Source organism: Coenobita brevimanus, chromosome 18, assembly GCF_032717465.1.
Source record: "Coenobita brevimanus isolate Jiangsu-jjx chromosome 18, ASM3271746v2, whole genome shotgun sequence".
Taxonomy (NCBI): domain Eukaryota; kingdom Metazoa; phylum Arthropoda; class Malacostraca; order Decapoda; family Coenobitidae; genus Coenobita; species Coenobita brevimanus.
The window spans coordinates 29,917,861-29,937,454 of NC_136971.1; the positions used below are offsets into that span (position 1 = coordinate 29,917,861).

The 19,594-nt window shown below is 41.0% G+C and overlaps 1 protein-coding gene and 1 non-coding gene across 2 annotated transcripts in view; one reads left to right on the forward strand and one right to left on the reverse strand.

Moving 5' to 3' along the window:
- LOC145391443 (uncharacterized) overlaps positions 1-19,594 on the reverse strand; it is a 238,177-nt gene that overhangs the window by 135,644 nt on the left and 82,939 nt on the right. The window lies entirely within an intron of this gene.
- Positions 1,735-1,853, forward strand: LOC145391539 (5S ribosomal RNA). Its single transcript, XR_013895858.1, has one exon. It is a non-coding gene; the product is annotated as a 5S ribosomal RNA (ribosomal RNA).

A 19,594-nucleotide genomic window follows, 5' to 3' on the forward strand; every position in this document is an offset into this window, starting at 1 on the left:
CCTCAATCTACCTTTTCTCATCACAACACCAATACACTGCAGTCCCATCTTACCTCTCAACTCTTCCATCGGTATCCTAGCCCTCCCCCCCCCCAGCCCTTGCACTCTGGGACCCACTGCACATCCACCTAATCATTGTCATTTTCAGTGTGTTTGAACTTGCGAATATCCTCGTCCTTTGCTGCCCAGGTCTCACACTATACAGCATTACATTCCTAACACATGCTGCATACAAGGATCCCATAGCACGGAGGGGGTCCCCTCTCAGTGTCTGCAGAGGCAACAGCTCCCTGAATTTCTTCCAACTACTCCCCACTCTAACCACAGAGCTAGCTTCACCACCACCTCCAGCACCTAATATGTCTCCCAAATAACAAAACTCTTCCACACACTCAAGAGACTCACCAACAAGATCAGTCCTTTCACGCCTGACAGTCTCCACATGCTCTCCCCGACTCGCCGGTCACATGAAATCAGCATTATCTTCCAGTCTACCTTTAAGTGTGACCTCAGGGTTCAGGGACTGAACAGGGAGGCTGCCATGGATCGCGCAGCATGGAGAGCCGCCATTAGGTGACCAAGGCCGACACATGCAAGCATGTTGGAGCCTTCAAAAACGAAACGAATAGATGTGTGTGTGTGTGTGTGATATATATATATATATATATATATATATATATATATATATACCATCAGCCGTCATAGTTTGGCTATCTGGTTACCACCCAGCATAGTAGTTTCCTGGTGTACAGGAAACCATTTGGCTTGTCACTCGGTGTAGAGTCACCCATAGATAGAAGGAAAAGGAAAGAAAGAAGGAAGGAAAGACAAAACAGGAAGGAAGGAAAGAAGGAAGGAAGAGAAGAAAAGGCAGTCACCCAAGAGCAGCTCTACATCAAGTGAGTGGATGGTGAGCTCCCCCACCTATATGTATGTACAGTACATATATATATATATATATATATATATATATATATATATATATATATATATGTGTGTGTGTACCATCAGCCTGCAACAGTCCACTGCAGTACACAAACCTCTTCCAAATATGGTTTTGTAGTTAACAGCTAATATACCCCTTCTGTCTGGCTTGTGACACAGGTGGGAGGATTGCTTTTAGTCTACTGCTAATATGTCGTACAGGTATCTAGTCTGGCGCTACCAAGTCGAAGCAGTACTCAAGGCTGCTCACCACTGTAAGGTAACACTCCACGAGCCAGCTCGTCTCCACACCTGAAGGGCCACGACCACCTTTTCTAGCTGGGGCAAGGGATTAAGAGGGTCTCAGGAGATGTTGAGGTTCAGATGGCCTTTCTATCCTCTGTCGTGCCTTCCTCACCTCTATCCTCGAAGGCCACCACTCTCTCTGGCTAGAGTTCTAGGTCAAGAGGATTTGGGAGAGGTGTGGGATGAGTTGGTCCTGCTTCCTCTGCTCCCTCCTCTTCCCTACCCCCCGTGGGACACCACCGTTCCCAGTTGGGGCTCTGGCTCAAGAGGGTCTGGAGAGAGGTGGGGAAGAAAGACTGGCAATATACTTGTCCTGGCGAGAGGGAGGGGGGGCTTTTAATCTGACTGCTGCTAGTAGGCCCTTCTATTGTAGTATGGCTGCACCTGTCGACAATAGTTTGGCCCTACTAGGTCGAAGCATTATTATTCAGGCCTGCTCATCACTGTAAGGCAGCACTCTGGGAGCAGGATATATATATATATATATATATATATATATATATATATAACGGCCATACCACGTTGAGTACACCGCTTCCCGTCCGATCAGCGAAGTTAAGCAACGTTGGGTCTGGTTAGTACTTGGATGGGTGACCGCCTGGGAACACCAGATGCTGTTGGCATCCCTACGTGTCAAGTGGGGTTGGTGGAGGATTAGTGCCCCTCCCTGTAAAACAATTAACTCTAAGCCCTTGGCCACCCCGTTTGGGATACATGGCGTCTGGGAATGATTGAATATACATATATATATATATATATATATATAGCAACTGTTTGAGTATCCACTGCAGGACCCGTCTATCCCAACCGAAGTGGGGACGATACGGCCTATGTATCTCTACCAAGTTTCTTAGGCTGTCTGGTAGAGATTGTATGTAGGGTGAGATGTGCTTGTAATTGTATTTGTAATGTTGGAGTGGCTTTGACTGTGTGTGTAGTCTGTGAACCAAGTGTAATCGGCCAGTGCAAGCTGACAGGGTGCAAGCATACTTTATAGTATGGGAAATTGGCTCAACCACAGCACCCCTTATGTCCATCAAAGCAGTAAGTGGCCAGGTTACCCTGGTACGGCTATATATAAACCTATACCTGTATATATATATATATATATATATATTAGGGCGGGTAGAAAAGGAACCAACTTAGGGCTGCCAGGTTGAAACAGTCAGAATGGTGCTCCTTTACAATGACAATAGCACTACGAAAACAATGTTTCCTTATATACAGTACGTGCCCATTCCAGCAACTTGGATCTAAAAATTGAGTTATTTCTCAAAAAAAAAAAAAAAAAAAAAAGCTTTTTTTCGCATGAACTAAAATGCAATTTCTGTGTCAAATTTCAATTTTAAAAATAAAAGTAACAGATGAAATAAATGTATTCAAATCATATGAAAGGCATTGTTTCATGAAAAAGAAAAAGAACAGTAGAAATGGGATGAACAGTGAAACACATTGAAAATCTTGTTTACTTTCTCGCTTCCGGAACAAGGTGCGGGATCGCTTCCATTGGACGAACATACCATGACATGATTCATGCCCAAATACTTTACTTGTGGATGTGACGTCCTTGACGCAGAGTTCCACTCTTTGGGAATGGCAAGGGTGCACGGCCAGTACGATGGGTTGGCTTTCGTCCATTTGGTCCAGTCTGTTCTTCAGCAATGGAGGAAAACTGTGACAGAAGAAAGCTCTACCAGCTCAGTGTACTTCTTGGCATCGAAGTGTATCTTCAATGCCGATTTTTCAAATATTCTAACTGAGGCTTGGTCATCATTCTTATACAACTGTGCTTGTTTCATCAACTTTGTCGCCATTGAGCGTTGGCCAACATCTTCATCAGCAACAGGTGACAACAGGATGTTCTCTAACTGACAGAAGTAGCTGTTATTGGCAAGCACAGGGCAAATCATCGCCTGATCCTCCAACGGCAGCTTTTGAAGGAGCTCCACCATGATGAAGAAATTTTTTGCTCCATCCTGACATGAGCTGTTGGCTTTCACCCTGAACCACACAGAAGCACAGTAGTTCAAATGAATGAAACCAGACGTTTTAAGGTTGGTGATGGTTGCTCCTTTGACATATAAAGTTGCAGTACGCGATTATCTTTCGTAAGCCACCTGGCATGAATTAGCTGTCCTGGTTGTGCAGATGGTACCACACCTTCATTAGTATTTTCACTTGGCAATTGCACTGCCAAACATGCACGGTAAAGGTAGCCCTGATTTTTGCTGAGATCATTTACAACTCCCTCTGGTAAAATGCAAGTTTTTCCAGTAACACGTTCATAACCAACAACTGGAAGATCTTTTCGGTCAAATTCAAGCGATTGACTTACTTCTCATCTGCAGCCTCGTGGACCTGTCGTTGAACCATCAGCTGCCTCGAAATACCTTCGGAAAATTATTTCAACAAGATGGAACAAACAAACAAGCCACTGTAATGGGCTGTCAAGCTGTGTTTCGAGCTCACGGACCACTCCATTTCTCTTTCCAGTATTGACATTTGTCCCATCAGAGACGATAGCTTGCAACGAATTTGTTGAATCTGTTTCTCGAATGACAGACATGACTTCCTTGGCAATATATGCTGCTCTTCCACTTTCGGGAGAAACGTGGTCGATGTAAACGGCGTCAAGAAAAGCAACTACTGAGTAGTGATCTTCCTTCACGATTCTCTGACCATCTGGGATATTCTTGAGCGTTTGATCGATTATTCCATCGAAACCGATGCAAACGATCTTCAAGTTATTTTTATGCTGTTGCAATGTGACGTCTCTCCAGTATTTTCTCTGACGGCGGAGTTTACTGGGATCAACTTTATTTTCTTCACAAAGAATATTCATATCTTTCAGTGCTGCATTCACAATGGAGCAGATGTCTCTATTGCTTACTTGACATCGAGTAGCTACACGACTCAGCTCAGGATAGACTAATCTGTTCTGACTGTTTGCTTCCAACTACTTCTGCAGTCTTATCAACATATTGATCATATTGTTCATCACAGGCATCACTTTCGTCAATACATGCTGTCATTATATCTTCACCATTTTGCTTTGTATCTCTAGTGGACTTTTCATAGAGCTTCCTTTTCCTCACTCTATTTGCTGCACACTTATTTTGTGCTGTCTTCTTCCGGTCTAATCCACCAATATACGTTTTTCTGCAACTACTTTGGTAAACCCAGAAAGGCCACTCCTCAGGCGATTTCTTGTCTGCTCTAGTGCACTGACTCAGACCTCTCACCTGCATTGAACTTTTTGAAACATTTGCAACGACTAATGTCAAATAAGGTGTCAAAGCTGGCGAATTTCTCTATGTAGGTGTTGGAAGTCCTTTTGCTCTCTGGATATTTCCTAAGCTCCTGTACCTTTCCTATCAGGCGTTTCACACGAATAACAACACTGGTGTAATCAATAGTTGAGATGGAAGCTTTCTCGTAAATTCCTGCTGTTTCAAGTGCAACAGTTTCCGCATAGGCTTGGGTGTCCAATGACGGATTTGTGGATTTAAGTTCCAAATATGCCCTTATGACATCACAGCTAGTGGGCAACTGATTTACCAGAAGACTGCGTGATGAACTGAAAACAGAGTGCTTCATGCTTTCTCGTGTGCTGCAGCTGGTCATGATTCCAGTAAAATACGAAAACCCATACAAAATTAAAAACTGTAAACCAGTACATGTTCGTGCAGTTGATAACAGAAATGAAAAAAAATGGGTTATCATTTGTAGAGTTGGCAATCACCGGTAATCACTGAAAGCTTGGAGCGTCAGTGCCATAAAATCTAAACTGAAAGTTGCTGGAGTACCACTGACTCTGCAGAACTCTTCGCACATACTTTCTCCTCCAATTCCACCTTAGACGATTCCGGTGCTGTTCCTCCATCACTTCCCCCCTCTGACTTCCTCATGGCTGACATTAAAATTTCTTCAGTTGATGTATTTTCTGCCATCACTGGCCTGATGGGGTCCCTCCTGTTGTTCTCAAGAACTGTGCTTCTGTGCTTACACCCTTCCTAGGCAAACTCTTTCGCCTTTGTCTGTCAACTTGTACCTTTCCTTCTTGCTGGAAGTTTGCTCTCATTCAGCCAGTCCCAAAGAAGGGTGACCACTCCCAACCCTCCAACTATCGTCCAGTTGCTTTAACGTCCTGTATTTCAAAAGTTTTCGAGTCAATTCTCAATAGAAAAATTTTAAGGCATCTTTCCTATCACAACCTTCTTTCTGATCGTCAGTACGGGTTCCATCAGGGACGCTCCACTGGCGATCTTCTCACCTACCTTTCAGACTCCTGGTCATTCTCCTTTCGGGACTTTGGCGAAAGCTTTGCCATTGCACTTGACATCTCAAACGCTTTCGATCGAGTCTGGCATAAATCTTTAATTTCCAAACTGTCCTCCTACGGTTTCTATCCTTCTATCTGTGCCTTCATTGCTAGCTTCCTTTCTGGTCGTTCTATAGCCGCTATTGTAGATGGCCATCGTTCTTCTCCTAGATCTATCAACAGTGGTGTTCCTCAGGGCTCTGTCCTATCACCAACTCTCTTCCTTTTATTCATCAATGATCTTCTAAGCTGTACATCTAACCCTATCCACTCATATGCTGATGACTCCACCCTTCACCTTTCCATTCGGTTCCCGCAACGCCCATCTCAACAGTTACTTCAACAAACAAGGGATGAGGCTATGGCACACCTAATGTCTGACTTGGCTCGTATCTCTGACTGGGGTGAAAATATGTTTTTTTTTTTAATGCATCTAAGACTCAGTTCTTACACCTATCAACCCGACAAAATCTTCCACAGGTATACCCACTAATGTTTAATAATATTCAGCTTAATCCTGCATCATCCTTGAACATGCTTGGGGTTTCATTCACTCGGGACTTATCTTGGAAAGACCATATTACATCTCTTGTAAAATCTGCTTCCAAGAGATTGGGTGTGCTAAGTCAACTCCGCTCTTTCTTTACCCCTGCACAATTGTTGACTCTATACAGGGATTTTATCCGCCCCTGTGTGGAGTACAACTCTCATGTGTGGGGAGGCTCCCCACATACAGCTCTTCTCAATAGGGTGGAGTCAAAGGCTTTTTGTTTCATTAACTCTCCTCCTCTTACTGACTCCTTTCAACCTCTGTCTCTTTGCTGCACTGTTGCATCTTTATCTCTTTTCTATCACTACTTTAATGGTCACTGCTCCTCTGAACTGTCTGCTTGCATTCCTCCACCTCTACGACGGGCGTGTAGCACCCGTCTGGCAGCAAACTCTCATCCCTTTTCTGTCCAACTCGCTAATGCAAGAGTTAACCGTTACTCCTAGTCTTTCATTTATGCAACAGGTCAGCTCTGGAACTGTCTCCCTCTGTCTGTATTTCCTGCTGCCTATGATCTCCAGTCTTTCAAACGCAGTGTGTCCAGGCATCTCAAAATGATCGGATCTTGAATTTGGCTCTCTATTGTATTTTGTTTTTCTCTTGGAGGGAACTGTTACTGCGGGCTCATGGCCTTTGGTTCCTTCTTCCTAGCATAAAAAAAAAAAAAAAAAAAATACAATTAGTTCTCATGAAAACATAGTACAGGTCATCAAAATAGCCGTGTCTCATCGAATTTAAAATTTTTGACCCACCCTAATCTATCTATCTATCTATATTATATATATATATATATATATATATATATATATATATATATATATATGTATATATATATATATATATATATATATATATATATATATATATATATAACAAATTCAGCAATTATCAGTGTTAAAAAGAATGAAAATGAAACGACAAGAAACTCAATTTTGCATTTTTTGAAGAGGGAAAATGTTTTTTTTTTTTTTTTTAACTGAATTAAGCACTGAAATGACAGGAAATGGGAAGCACCTCTGTTTATCTGTTCATCTATCTGCCAGTCTATCACAGCATCGTCTTAGGGTGGTGTAGGTAAAATAAGCAATATGTCATCAGATTGAGGGGATTAAAATGGGATAGTGTAATGCATGTTTTGCTTTATTATCCTAAATTTTCAAACCGTCTTGTGTGAATGCTCAGTTTGCCTCCACATTTAAAGAAAAAAAAAAAACATGCTTTATTTGGTCAGTCATCCGACATTAGAAAGTGCGTTGTCTGGCTGTGGTCACCATGTTGGAATGGTGGGTCTTGATGTGAGATGACTCCCCAGGATTATTACACTTAGTTTACCAGATGAAAAGCCAACGACCTCAATATGACGAAAACCCAGGTTTAGTCGGCTCCTACGTCTAATCCCTGGCTGAATCCATCGTACTGAATTTGGTCTTCATTGTGCAGAGGGCATACCTAGGCTGTTTTATCGGGCATACATACGAGAACCACTTACTACCCATCTATCTATCGGTCGATATATAATGTTTGCCTGCCTGTCTATCTGTCTGTGTTTATATGTCTTTCGATATCTATCTATCTATGTGTCTAAGTGTATTTACTGTATACATATATATATATATATATATAATATACTATAACAGTTGCCATGTGTGTGTGTATGTGTGTATGTATTTTGGGCAGCCGAAACTACACATTCAAATCGCACCGAAATTGGCACCAATATAGCAAAAAAAGTCGCTGATGTGAAAAAAATGTGGTCCCATCGCAATTGAAAAACTTTTACTATATTTAGTGAGCGATCAAAGTTTGACCAAAAAACGCTGCTCCCGGCATGAGTGCGTGAAATTAGCGTTGCGTTCACTGTAGAGTTTTTGATGGCTTTATATCTAATATACTACTGCAGTAGCTGTGTGTGTGTGTGTGTGTGTGTGTGTGTGTGTGTGTGTATTTTGGGTAGCCGAAATACACATTCATATCGTACCAAAATTGGCACAAAAATCGCAAAAAATTCGCTGATGTGAAAAAACTTGGTCCCATCACGATTGAAAAACTTTTACTATATTTAATGAGCAATCAAATTTTGACCAAAAAACGCCACTCCCGGTGCCCGGTCAGTTGCCGTGGCCGAGTAATTAATATCTCGGACTTGCCTGTGGACAACTCGGGTTCCATTCCCAAAGCTGCAGATAATACGATCAATTGGTTAGCTGCAAAAAATCCAAGTTTCAATGTTAGACAAGAACAGCACATAAACAGACCATCAATGGCCCTTCGATGTCGCCTTGTTGGACGGTAGTGACAACGTTAAACTAGAACAGCACATAAACGTGACTCGGATTACCTGAAATGATCGCAATGCGTGCGAAGCGCGAGGAAATGAGTGAGATGCACGAGGAAACGAGTGCAAAAAGCGAGCGTGCAGTGCAAGAGCCCTCCGCAGGAGCAAGTGCGAGAGGGCCCGAAGGGCATATGAGCACTTGTATATATGAAGGCCTTGATAAGAAACAGAGGCTCAAGTGTTGCAGCTGCACGAGGCTTACATGATGGAGTCTTAGTGCCAATTTTAACATTAAACATATGGATATGAGACTACGGTGTGACATGAAAATGAAAAGTCAAGAGTAAGAGCAGTGGAGATGGGACTGCTGAGGAATGTATGTGGAGTACAGAGGGTGGATAGGATACGTAATAATGTGATCCATGAAAGAAGTGGAGTGAGGAAGTCAGTGGACACAAGAATCTACTGAGATGGTATGGTCATGTGGAGAGAATGGATAACAATGGAGTGGTGAAAAAGATATATCTGAGCGAATTTGGAGGGAGGAGGCAAGAAGGTGTAGAGATATGGTGGATGAGTGTGTGAGAAGAGAGGCTTCCAAGTTGGGAAGGCTAGGGAACTGACAAGAGATCGAGCTAGCTGGATGAATGTTGTGAGGAGAGGTGCATGATAAGCGATTAGGCACCCCTTTTTAACGTGGCAGCGTCCGGATTGACTCAATCGGATATGTTTATGTGAAGCTACAGAACGTGGTGAATGTTTTTGGTATATCCAATAGAGCCAGGATTCCGGGGGCTTGAATGATGAGTGAATGGAAGCATGGCTCATTGGATTGGGCAAATTTGGACTGTCTGGACATTGCTACTTCTCACCCTGCCCTGGGGTGGGAAAGGAGGTCCGAATTATGATGATATTCTGTATCTATCTATCTATCTATCTATATATATATATATATATATATGTATGTATACACACACATATATACAGTACATCCCCACAGTACGCGAGTTCCGAGTACACAATCCCCCTTGTACGCGAGGACCTATTTTTTTTTTTTTTTTTAGTGTATCTTTTAGTACGCAAATTTAACTCCTTGTAAGCGAGACAGGCAGTGAGGAGTGGCCCAAAACTGGGGTTACCCCAAGTACGCGACATTGCCATCCCAAGAAGCGATAACGGTTGCCTATGCTCTGCCCACCTTGTGCAGCAAGTGGACGAGGTCGACACAGAGCAGGAAAGAAAAGGCAGCAACAACAGTGATGGAGAGTGAAGATTTGACCATGATGAAGATCAGCAGGGTACTATGTCCCCTTGATAAATTCAAGGAAGAATTCAAGGACACCGAAAGCTCTCAGTTGCGAGTGGAGAAGGTGATGTCTTCACTGGATAGAACCTTCCGCTACTACACCGACAAGCACAACCAGGAAGTAAACAGACGGAAGCAAACACTCATCACCCGTTTCCTTCAGATTGAACGAAGTGAGGAATCACTCCCTTCAACATCAGAAGAGCCACATCCTGAGGAGGATCAAGAGGATGATGCGATGTCTGAGGTATCACAGACTTTGAAAGGTTTATGAACGAAGTGAGTGCATTAGGTAGTGAAAGTGTCGAAAGTGCTGGTGACAAAAGTGCTGAGGAAGGTGGTGTGTCGGGTGGTGTGGTGGGTGATGCAGGAGATGCACGCTAGGTGCCTCATCCTGCCTTGTATATTTTTCTTATCTCCATCAAGCCTGTTGTCCTCTTGGGTTAAGATGAGCAGCCATATTCTTGTTTGTTTAGTTAAGCCATATCCTTGATGATTTACCTAGTAAAGTCATAATCTTGTTGGTTTACTTTATATTAGGCAATATGTCTTACTTAGGCTTGAAAGGCATCTCAAGGGTTACCCATGAAGGGGGTGCCACCCATATGTAATTTTTCCCATAAGTTTACGTATTCACAGTACATGAATTCCTAGTACGCGACGTTCTCTGCCGCCCATATAGGCACATACTAAGGTGATGTACTTTATATATATATATATATATATATATATATATATATATATATATATATATATACATATATATATATATATATATATATATATATATTTATATACAGTGTATATATGCTGATATCCACAAGGAAAAGGAAACACAAGATATCCCGAGTGTTTTAGTGTATTCACATCTTCAGGGAAGAACAAAGTGCTCGGGGTATTAGGACTCCATATTATAATTACAAATCATAATAGATAGATAGATAAATAGACAGATAGACAGCTCTATGCGAGCCTGGGAATGGGAAATGATCTTGCAAGTTACACTGAGGAAAAGCTGACGACAGATTACGAAGTAGCCAGTAAGGAGATGATGCAGTTAGTTGTCAGCAATTCACCGGTGAACAAAGCTTTGTTGACCATACACACACACATACACACATACTCACCCACAGGCTTCTAGAACTTTCCAATCACAGGGAACACACGTGATACGTCTCCTGTTTCACCAGAATTTAGGAAAGAGAGCTCAGAAGGAAGCTAGCCATAGAACAGACAGGTCGCAGGGAGAAGGGCTTAGCAACTCGAGAGAGAGACGAGAGAGATAGGGAGATAGCTAGCGGGACTCTACTTTATACTTCACTCTGTAAGAGAGACTTGTTAATCTTTCCAAGACAAATAAAAATAGTCCCATACTATTCTTTACCTCTCCTGTCATTGCACGACAAATGGGAAAGAAGATTATCTACTTACAAAGCTACTCAAGTATAACAACCACTCGTCCACAAGTCTAATATATATATGACTCCACTACAAGTAACTACAAAGTCTTTTATGACATTTGGTGGCAGCGGTGGGATACTTGAGTAGCTTTGTAAGTAGATAATCTTCTTTCCCATTTGTCGTGCAATGACAGGAGAGGTAAAGAATAGTATGGGACTATTTTTATTTGTCTTGGAAAGATTAACAAGTCTCTCACACAGAGCGAAGTATAGAGTCCCGCTAGCTATCTCCCTATCTCTCTCTGTCTCTCTCTCGAGTTGCAAAGCCCTTCTCCCTGTGACCTGTCTGTTCTATGGCTAGCTTCCTTCTGAGCTCTCTTTCCTAAATTCTGGTGAAACAGGAGACGTATAACGTGTGTTCCCTGTGATTGGAAAGTTCTAGAAGCCTGTGTGTGAGTATGTGTGTATGTGTGTGTATGGTCAACAAAGCTTTGTTCACCGGTGAATTGCTGACAACTAACTGCATCATCTCCTTACTGGCTACTTCGTAATCTGTCGTCAGCTTTTCCTCAGTGTAACTTGCAAGTTCATTTCCCATTCCCAGGCTCGCATAGAGCTGTCTATCTGTCTATTTATCTATCTATCTATTATGATTTGTAATTATAATATGGAGTCCTAATAGGGGTATCTCCTGTTTCTTTTTCCTTGTGGATATCAGCATATCTGTGAATCACGTGTTATTAAGTGATTTAATTGCATGTGTGTGTGTGTGTGTGTGTGTGTGTGTGTGTGTGTGTGTGTGTGTGTAATTGCCTTGTATAACTATGAAGTACTTTCTGTTTCTCCACCATTATCGCACCAAAAGAAACTACTTTAAATGCTACAATATGCTGGTTCTTTTTGTACCCTACATTTTTTCCTTCATTTCTCCTTAAAAGTAATGTGAGCAGTATTAAGGTGGAGGAAGAAATGAGGAGTACCTTGAAGATCAATAAGCTTCTTTGTCACTATAGTACTAATGCGTGTCCAGCAGTACTAATGGATGCACCCCCAGGCTCATCTGAACGTGAACCCAGAGGAGTGCAGGCTGAAGATGCTCCTGTAATGCAGCATCCTTCTTCTGAGGGATAGGGACGGACCGGAGGAAAGTTTGTATAACCGGGCAGTGGAGTCATTCGGTTGTGTCAGAGGGACCACATAAAGGCATCCCGCTCCGTCACCAATATCTGCAGAAAAGTGCGGTCCGATTATGGAGATATGATGCTTGCAGGGTGTGATGTGGAGAGAGAGAGAGAGAGAGAGAGAGAGGAGAAACTGAAAGAGAAATAATTAAGAAATAGTGACATGGGGGGGGGGGCCAGGAGTGTATGGCCAGGTGTTTATCATGGCTGAATGGGTTAAAAGAGGCGGGGTAAAAAATCTGGAGGTGTCTGTACAGGAGGTGGGTAGGTATGATCGAGTCCTGCGCCCCCCCCAAAAAAAAAAAAAATAAATAAAATAAAATAAATAAAGAGCCCCATATACAGTGGCGTGTGGAGAGAACTCAGTCAGGTTAGGTTGGTATAAAAGATGATTGTGGTGAGAGAGATGGAGTCGATAGTGGATAGGGAGTTGGAATAAAAAAGGATAATGTGCTTTGATATTTGAAAACTCCCATGACCCTATACCGTACGCGTGTTCCAATATGTATGCTACAGGAAAATGTCTTGTACGAGAGCGATGCACCTTCTATCGATGAATAGTTTATGCGTGTAGAGTAATGAGGTAGTTTTCATGTTGCGAGACTTCAGTAACCTTCCATTACTAGATGACTATAGTGTAAACTACAGGGTGCCATGAGTTATATTTATACCTTTTCTCCCTCAGGTGCAGCAAGATGAATTATTGGGACATATATGTTGAAAGAGCTTTCCCTGTCCCCGGGTTAGTGAAAAAGACAGACTTAAAGCAGGAATGAAGAATGGTGAACCAGGAGGTGAAGGGGGTCGCCCAACCGATTTGAAGGGGTTAGTTATAGCCTTCAGTAACCCCTTTAAGACAAGAAACTTTTCTGACTTGAATGAAATACAATAGCTCTTAGTCTGAAAGAACATACCTGATATGATGACACCGAATTCATGGGTTAATCATCAACATGTTCATTTCAAGATGAACCACCTTATGGATAATAAAATCGTCTGACGGCGGCACGTATCCGATGAAAAGTCCTCATTATTCGAGAAGGACTGATGGAAATTTTGTCTAAGTTCTTTACTACAAGTTGGTTTCCCTCTAACTGAATATTATTAAACTAACTGGCATTAAATATTGTATGATAGATATTACGTGGGGTAGATAATGAACACGGAGAAAAAAACAGACATCTAATTTTACAATTATGCCATCACTGAAGTCCTCGTTGGGCTATAATTAAGCCAGTTATTGTGCAAAGAACTGATACCCGTAGATGGGGACAAAAACAGCAGCTCAGCTGTTCAAAATCTTTTATCACAACTTTCCCTTTTGGGTAACCCTTAAGAGCACTGTAGACCCTCTCTTTCCATAAAACCCATAGAAACTGTCTACCTGTCTGTTTATCTGTCTATCTATCCATCTATCTATTCACCAGCTCATGCTGCCATTACTGTCAGTCGCGTTTTCTTGCTTAGTTTCTTTCTGTTGGTCTTTCTTGTTTTATTGTGGCAGGCAGTTCTACCCTTCAGAATTAACCGATTCTGAGCAAACTTAGACACAGTGACCAGCCTATGTCCTAGTTTTGTCCACAAGGGTTTTGGTTGCTAGGCAACTACTCGTTGCCTAGCAACGGTCGAAAAACCGCTTTTTTCGTACCTTTCACGTTTTGAGTTGTAGAAGCATTACTAATGGGCGTGGGAAGCTCTGACTTTTTTAGATGTAATCTTGAGGTCACTCCCTATCGGAAGTGTGCCATCCATATTTCCTTCTCTCCTCTAGTTTTCGAGTGGTAACCCTGCGAGGATTGGCCTCAGTGTCCCTAGCAACCAGTACCGGTTTTCAAAAATGCTCCCCTAGTTCTCCAGTTGCTTGATAGAATTGAATGAAACTTTTGCATTCTTATAGACATTGACTAGTACTACAACTTTCAACTGTATATATGTGCTACATTGGCCAGGTCAGGGGTCAAAGGTAATCAAATGCAAAAACAGTGAAAATACCTAAAATCACGACTATGATAGCGCGAAATGCTAAGGCTCCAAAGGTGATTAAGCCAGGGTCATGTTTCTTGGGTGGAATGTTGCACTGGAGCACCTCCATATAAAAATGACATTTAGTATCGAAATTCACTTCCAGTAACTGGCAGTGCCACCTAGATGTTGTACCTTTGGTGGGCACTTCCACGAATTGAAGTTCCCTGGCTCCACAGCGAGAGGATGGAATCAAATGAAACTTTAAATGCTTATAGACGTTAACGAGTACTACAGTACAAGTGTGCTTCGTACATGCATGACCTATATCAGCCAAGTCAGGGATCAAAGGTCATCTAGTGCAGAAATATGAAAAACACTAAAACTACGACCTTGTTCATGAGAAATGCTAAGGATCCGAAGATTATTAAGCCAGGGCCACGATGGTGCTATGGTATACTGGAGTACCTCTGTATAGATATGATTTTTAGTCTCGAAACTCACTTCTAGTCGCTGACAGCGACACCTATACCTTGTACCGCGGGTAGGCCATTCTTAAATTTCAAGTCCTTTAGCTCCAATGTTGATGGAAGGAGTCGACTGAAACTTTGCATTCTTATAGATGGTAATGAGTACTACTTGTTGGTCCGCTTAGAGCTGTCCTTTTTTTTTTTTTTTTTTTTTTTTTTTAATAACAGAACGGAGGAAGGAAAAACAAATGGGGAAAAAACAAATAATCCATACACCAGATTACTGGTGTTCTCTATTCATAAAATATCTGTAACAGTTAGACTTGAACAGTTGTGGGTTGAAATTTGGAGGAAAACAACTCTGGGGAAGCGAGTTCCAGAGAGATGCAGTTCGGGGAATGAAAGAATTCTGATACGCAGAAGTTCTGCAATATGGTTGAGTGACATTCCAGTCATGAGCGCTACCAGATGCCCGTGTAGCACGAGGGAAGGCATGGAGAGGTGGCACCATGGACGCAACTTCGTCTGAGCATTTGCCAAAAAAATATCTGTAAAATAATGCAAAGGAGGCAACATTCCTTCTTACTTGCAGGGGAGGTAGTTTATATGTAATGCCAGGGTTGTTAATGATTCTAACAGCTTTATTCTGAATTTTGTCTAGTTGTCTTAATGCAACCTCTCCACAACCATTCCACAAGGGTGAGCAATATTCAAGCTGAGAGCGCACATGACTCTTATAAATTATAGCTAACTGCTCATCAGCGAAGAAGTTACGGACTCTGTACAATAATCCAAGTTTCTTTGAGGCGGTTTTAGCAAGTGATCTGACATGAGAGGTCCAGCTGAGGGCACTGTTAAGTGAGACACCAAGAATTTCAATACTTTTGGAGATGGGAATATTAGTAGCACTGAAGGTAATGTACGAATCTAGCAATATCTGTCTATTAGTAAACTGTATATATTTAGTTTTACTAGCATTAAAAGAGACAAGGTTGTTTTGTCCCCATTCACTGATTGTAGCTAGATCTTGATTTATGGAGATGGCTGTACTGAGTTGAGAGGTAGAGATATTAGACTTTGTAAATGGATGTCTGAGTGTGAATGAACTATGTAGTGTTGAGTCATCTGCATATGAGTGAACGGGATTGTGAGTGACAGATAAGAGATCATTAATATGAACCAGAAATAGGGTTGGCGCCAGAACTAATCCCTGTGGCACGCCGGCGTTAATTGAGTGGTAATTCGAATATACATCATCTACTTTTACTCTTATTTTCCTGTCACTAAGATAAGAAGAAATCAAAGGAACAAAAAACGTTAGTCCATGGCAAGGGAGTTTGGACAGCAGAGAACGGTGCCATACTCTGTCGAAAGCTTTAGAGATATCAAGAGCTACTGCATGAGTTTCTCCATGTAGATCAATTGATTGATGGATGGTATGAGTTAAGAGATTGAGTATGTCAATGGTGGATCTTTCGTGGCGAAAACCGTATTGTCTATCACTAATTAAGTTGTTGGATTCAAGATGTTTAACAATATGCTTATTAATTAAAGTTTCAAATACCTTACCAAGAGAAGATGTGACAGCTATTGGTCTGTAATTGGAGGGGTCAGACGAACTTCCTTTCTTCGGAACTGGGTGGATATTGGCTTCTTTCCATGAATTTGGGAATAAAGAAGTACGTATGCATAGTCTGAATAATTTGGCTAGGACAGAGGCAAGTTCAGGGGAACACTTTTTCAAAACAATTGGCGGATACCGGCTTATCTGTCTACCCATCTATCTATCTATCCTCTCTCTCTCTCTCTCTCTCTCTCTCTCTCTCTCTCTCTCTCCCTATCTGTTTATCTATCTATCTATCTATCTATCTATCTAGATATAGGCAGATGCCATAATTCTGTAAGGGGTGGCCGTTTGACTCTGAGTTAGTGGAAGGGGCACTAACCCTCTGCCAACCCACTTCCCGATACGTAGGGAACACGTTTTGGTTGGTTATATGGTCACCACCCAGTGTCGTAAGTGATTTTCTGGTTTTCAGGAAGCAATTTGGCTTGTCACTCAATGTCAAGTCACTTGAAAAGGATAGAAGAGAAATAAAAGTGACAGGCAGGATGGAAGGAATAGGAAGAGGGGATGACAGGCACAGAAAAGGAATAATAAATACAATAATAGTAATACAGTTATAATAAAAAATAACTTTCAGGAAGTGAAGAGGAGCCATATTCTGGGTACTTTGGGGAGTTATTCACAGAATCGAAGTTATGATTATATCAATAATTTACTTATAAGATGTTCTTGGCTCATCATTACCTTCATCATCATCATGAAGATCATAATCACAACAACGCAAATCAGTTCGCTGCAAAACGATAGCTTCTCTCATATAACCCATTAGCCGTTATCCAGACAACCAACTACATTACTGTTGGTAACATCCAAGAACATTTCATTTCTTAGGAATTTAATTGGCTGTATCCGTTGAAGGATTATCTATCTATCTATATATCTATCTATATCTATATCTATCTATCTTTCTATCTATCTATCTATCTATCTATCTATCTATATATATATATATATGTGTATATATATATATATATATATATATATATATATATATATTTATATATATATAGCCAGGGACAGGATCCCACTGCTACCTGATGTGTCCCTGATTGGTGGATAGGGGAAGGCCTTGTAGATATACAACGTACTGTCTTACATGGCGCGGACCATGGGACCCCCTGTAGACATATAGGGTTCCATCGAATATAATGAATAAGGTGGCACAAAAATTACATCTCACCAGACACTATGTGGCAGGAAGATAAGATTATTTGCCACAATCCTCCCAACCAAGCATGACTTCTATTGCAAATTATCTGACGGACGTTCCTGTTGGATCATCGTCTACTAAAGGTCCAACCACGCTGCCTCCTGTGCTTAGGGGCAGTGTGCCACCGAAAGTTAGTAGGCACTGTGTTGGCAAGTTAGAAACTGGGATATTAAAAAAACTGAAATCCATGAAGATCTATGCATACCATGTAAGAAGCCTCACAGAAGATTATAAACTTGATAATGACTGAACTGGAAAACATTAGTTGGGATATTGTTGGTCTGAGTGAGACCCACAGAAAAGAAGAAAAAGTAATTCAACTGGAAGACAGCAACCACCTATTTTACCACAGAGGAAGGGAAAATGAAAGAGTTAGTGGTGTAGGATTTCTAATTAACAGAAATCTTGTAGACAACATTGTTAAATTCAGCAGTGCATCTGACAGAGCAGCATTGGTTGTAATTAGACTATGCAAAAAATATACCCTGAAAGTGATACAAGTATATGCACCAACTTCTCAAAGCTCAGAAGAAGAAATAGAAACATTCTATGACGACATCTCGCAGATTATAGAAGAAGAAAAGACCACATATACTTTACTCATGGGAGACTTCAATGCAAATGGTGGAAAATAAAAAATGGAGGAGCATGTATGGGAAAATTTGGAGTATGAGAAAGGAATGAAAGAGAAATGATGGTAAATTTTCCTGAAATGTATAACATGAGAATAATAAACACATTCTTTCACAAAAGAACAGGGAGAAAGTGGACCTGGAGGAGCCCAAATGGAGAAACAAAGAATGAAATCGACTTCATTATAGCAGATAAGAATAACATGATCACAAATGTCACAGTTATCAACAAAGTAAATATAGGAAGTGATCACAGAATGGTGGGTTGTACAACCAGATTCAATTTCAGAAGTGAAAGAAAGATTATTAAAACTAAATAGATATGCCCAATAAAAGTAAACGAAAACAAAGCAGCCATTCAGTTGGAAATAAGGAACAGATTTCAGGCTCTACATGATGCTGAATGTGACATTGATGAGTTGAATGTCAGATTAACAAAAGTGCTTAGAAAGTCAGCGGAGGTAGTAGGAAAACCTGATACAAGCAAAGTAAAGAAGTATTAGGAAGACACTCGAGCTTATGAAAAACATAAAGGAAATGAAAGCAAAAACAAAGATTATCAGCAAGAGACAAAGAGAAGAAAAAAGAAAGAGAAATATGAATCAGATCGAAGAAACCATCAAAAAATGAAAAAAGTCTGAAACAGGTCCGAAGTAAAATGGCACTAGGAAAGCAACAACTTACATCACTGAAAGATAAAAACTGTGAAGTCATTAAATGCAGAGATAAGATGGTGAAGAGAGGTGAAGAATTTTATAAAGAACTATATGCATCAATGACCGCAGTACCAATAGCTAACTTTTCACTTGACACAAGTGAAATACCTGAGTTAACACCAGACGAAGTAAATATTCCTCTTAAAAATATGAAAAGAGGGAAGGCTCTGGGAGTAGGTGGAATAGTAACAGATTTACTGTTGGATGCAGTAGAAGTACAAAACAGGCTTGCTCGCTTATTTACCCAATGAATAAAGAAGAAGAAACTTCACAAAACATGGTGTAATGCAGTAATTATTTTACTTTACAAAAAAAGTGACTCAAAATATCTTCGACCCATTAGCTTATTATCAGTCATTTACAAACTCTTCACTAAAGTCCTTACTAACAGAATAACAACAAATTTGGAGGAAAACCGACCTCGTGAACAGGCAGGATTCCGAAGCGGGTATTCGACCACTGATCATCTACAGTACACAATGAATCAGCTAACTGAGATAACTACAGAGTATAATAAGCCACTATGCTTAGGATCTGTTGATTACGAAAAGGCTTTCGACTCAGTGGAGCACAAAGCAATTATAAATTCATTGCGAGAAGAAGGAGTGAATAGGAACATTGTAAAACTGCTCGAAAACATATATAAAGAGGGAACTGCTACAGTTAAATTACATAAGAACTCAGAAAAAATTAAGACTGAGAAAGGCGTGCTAC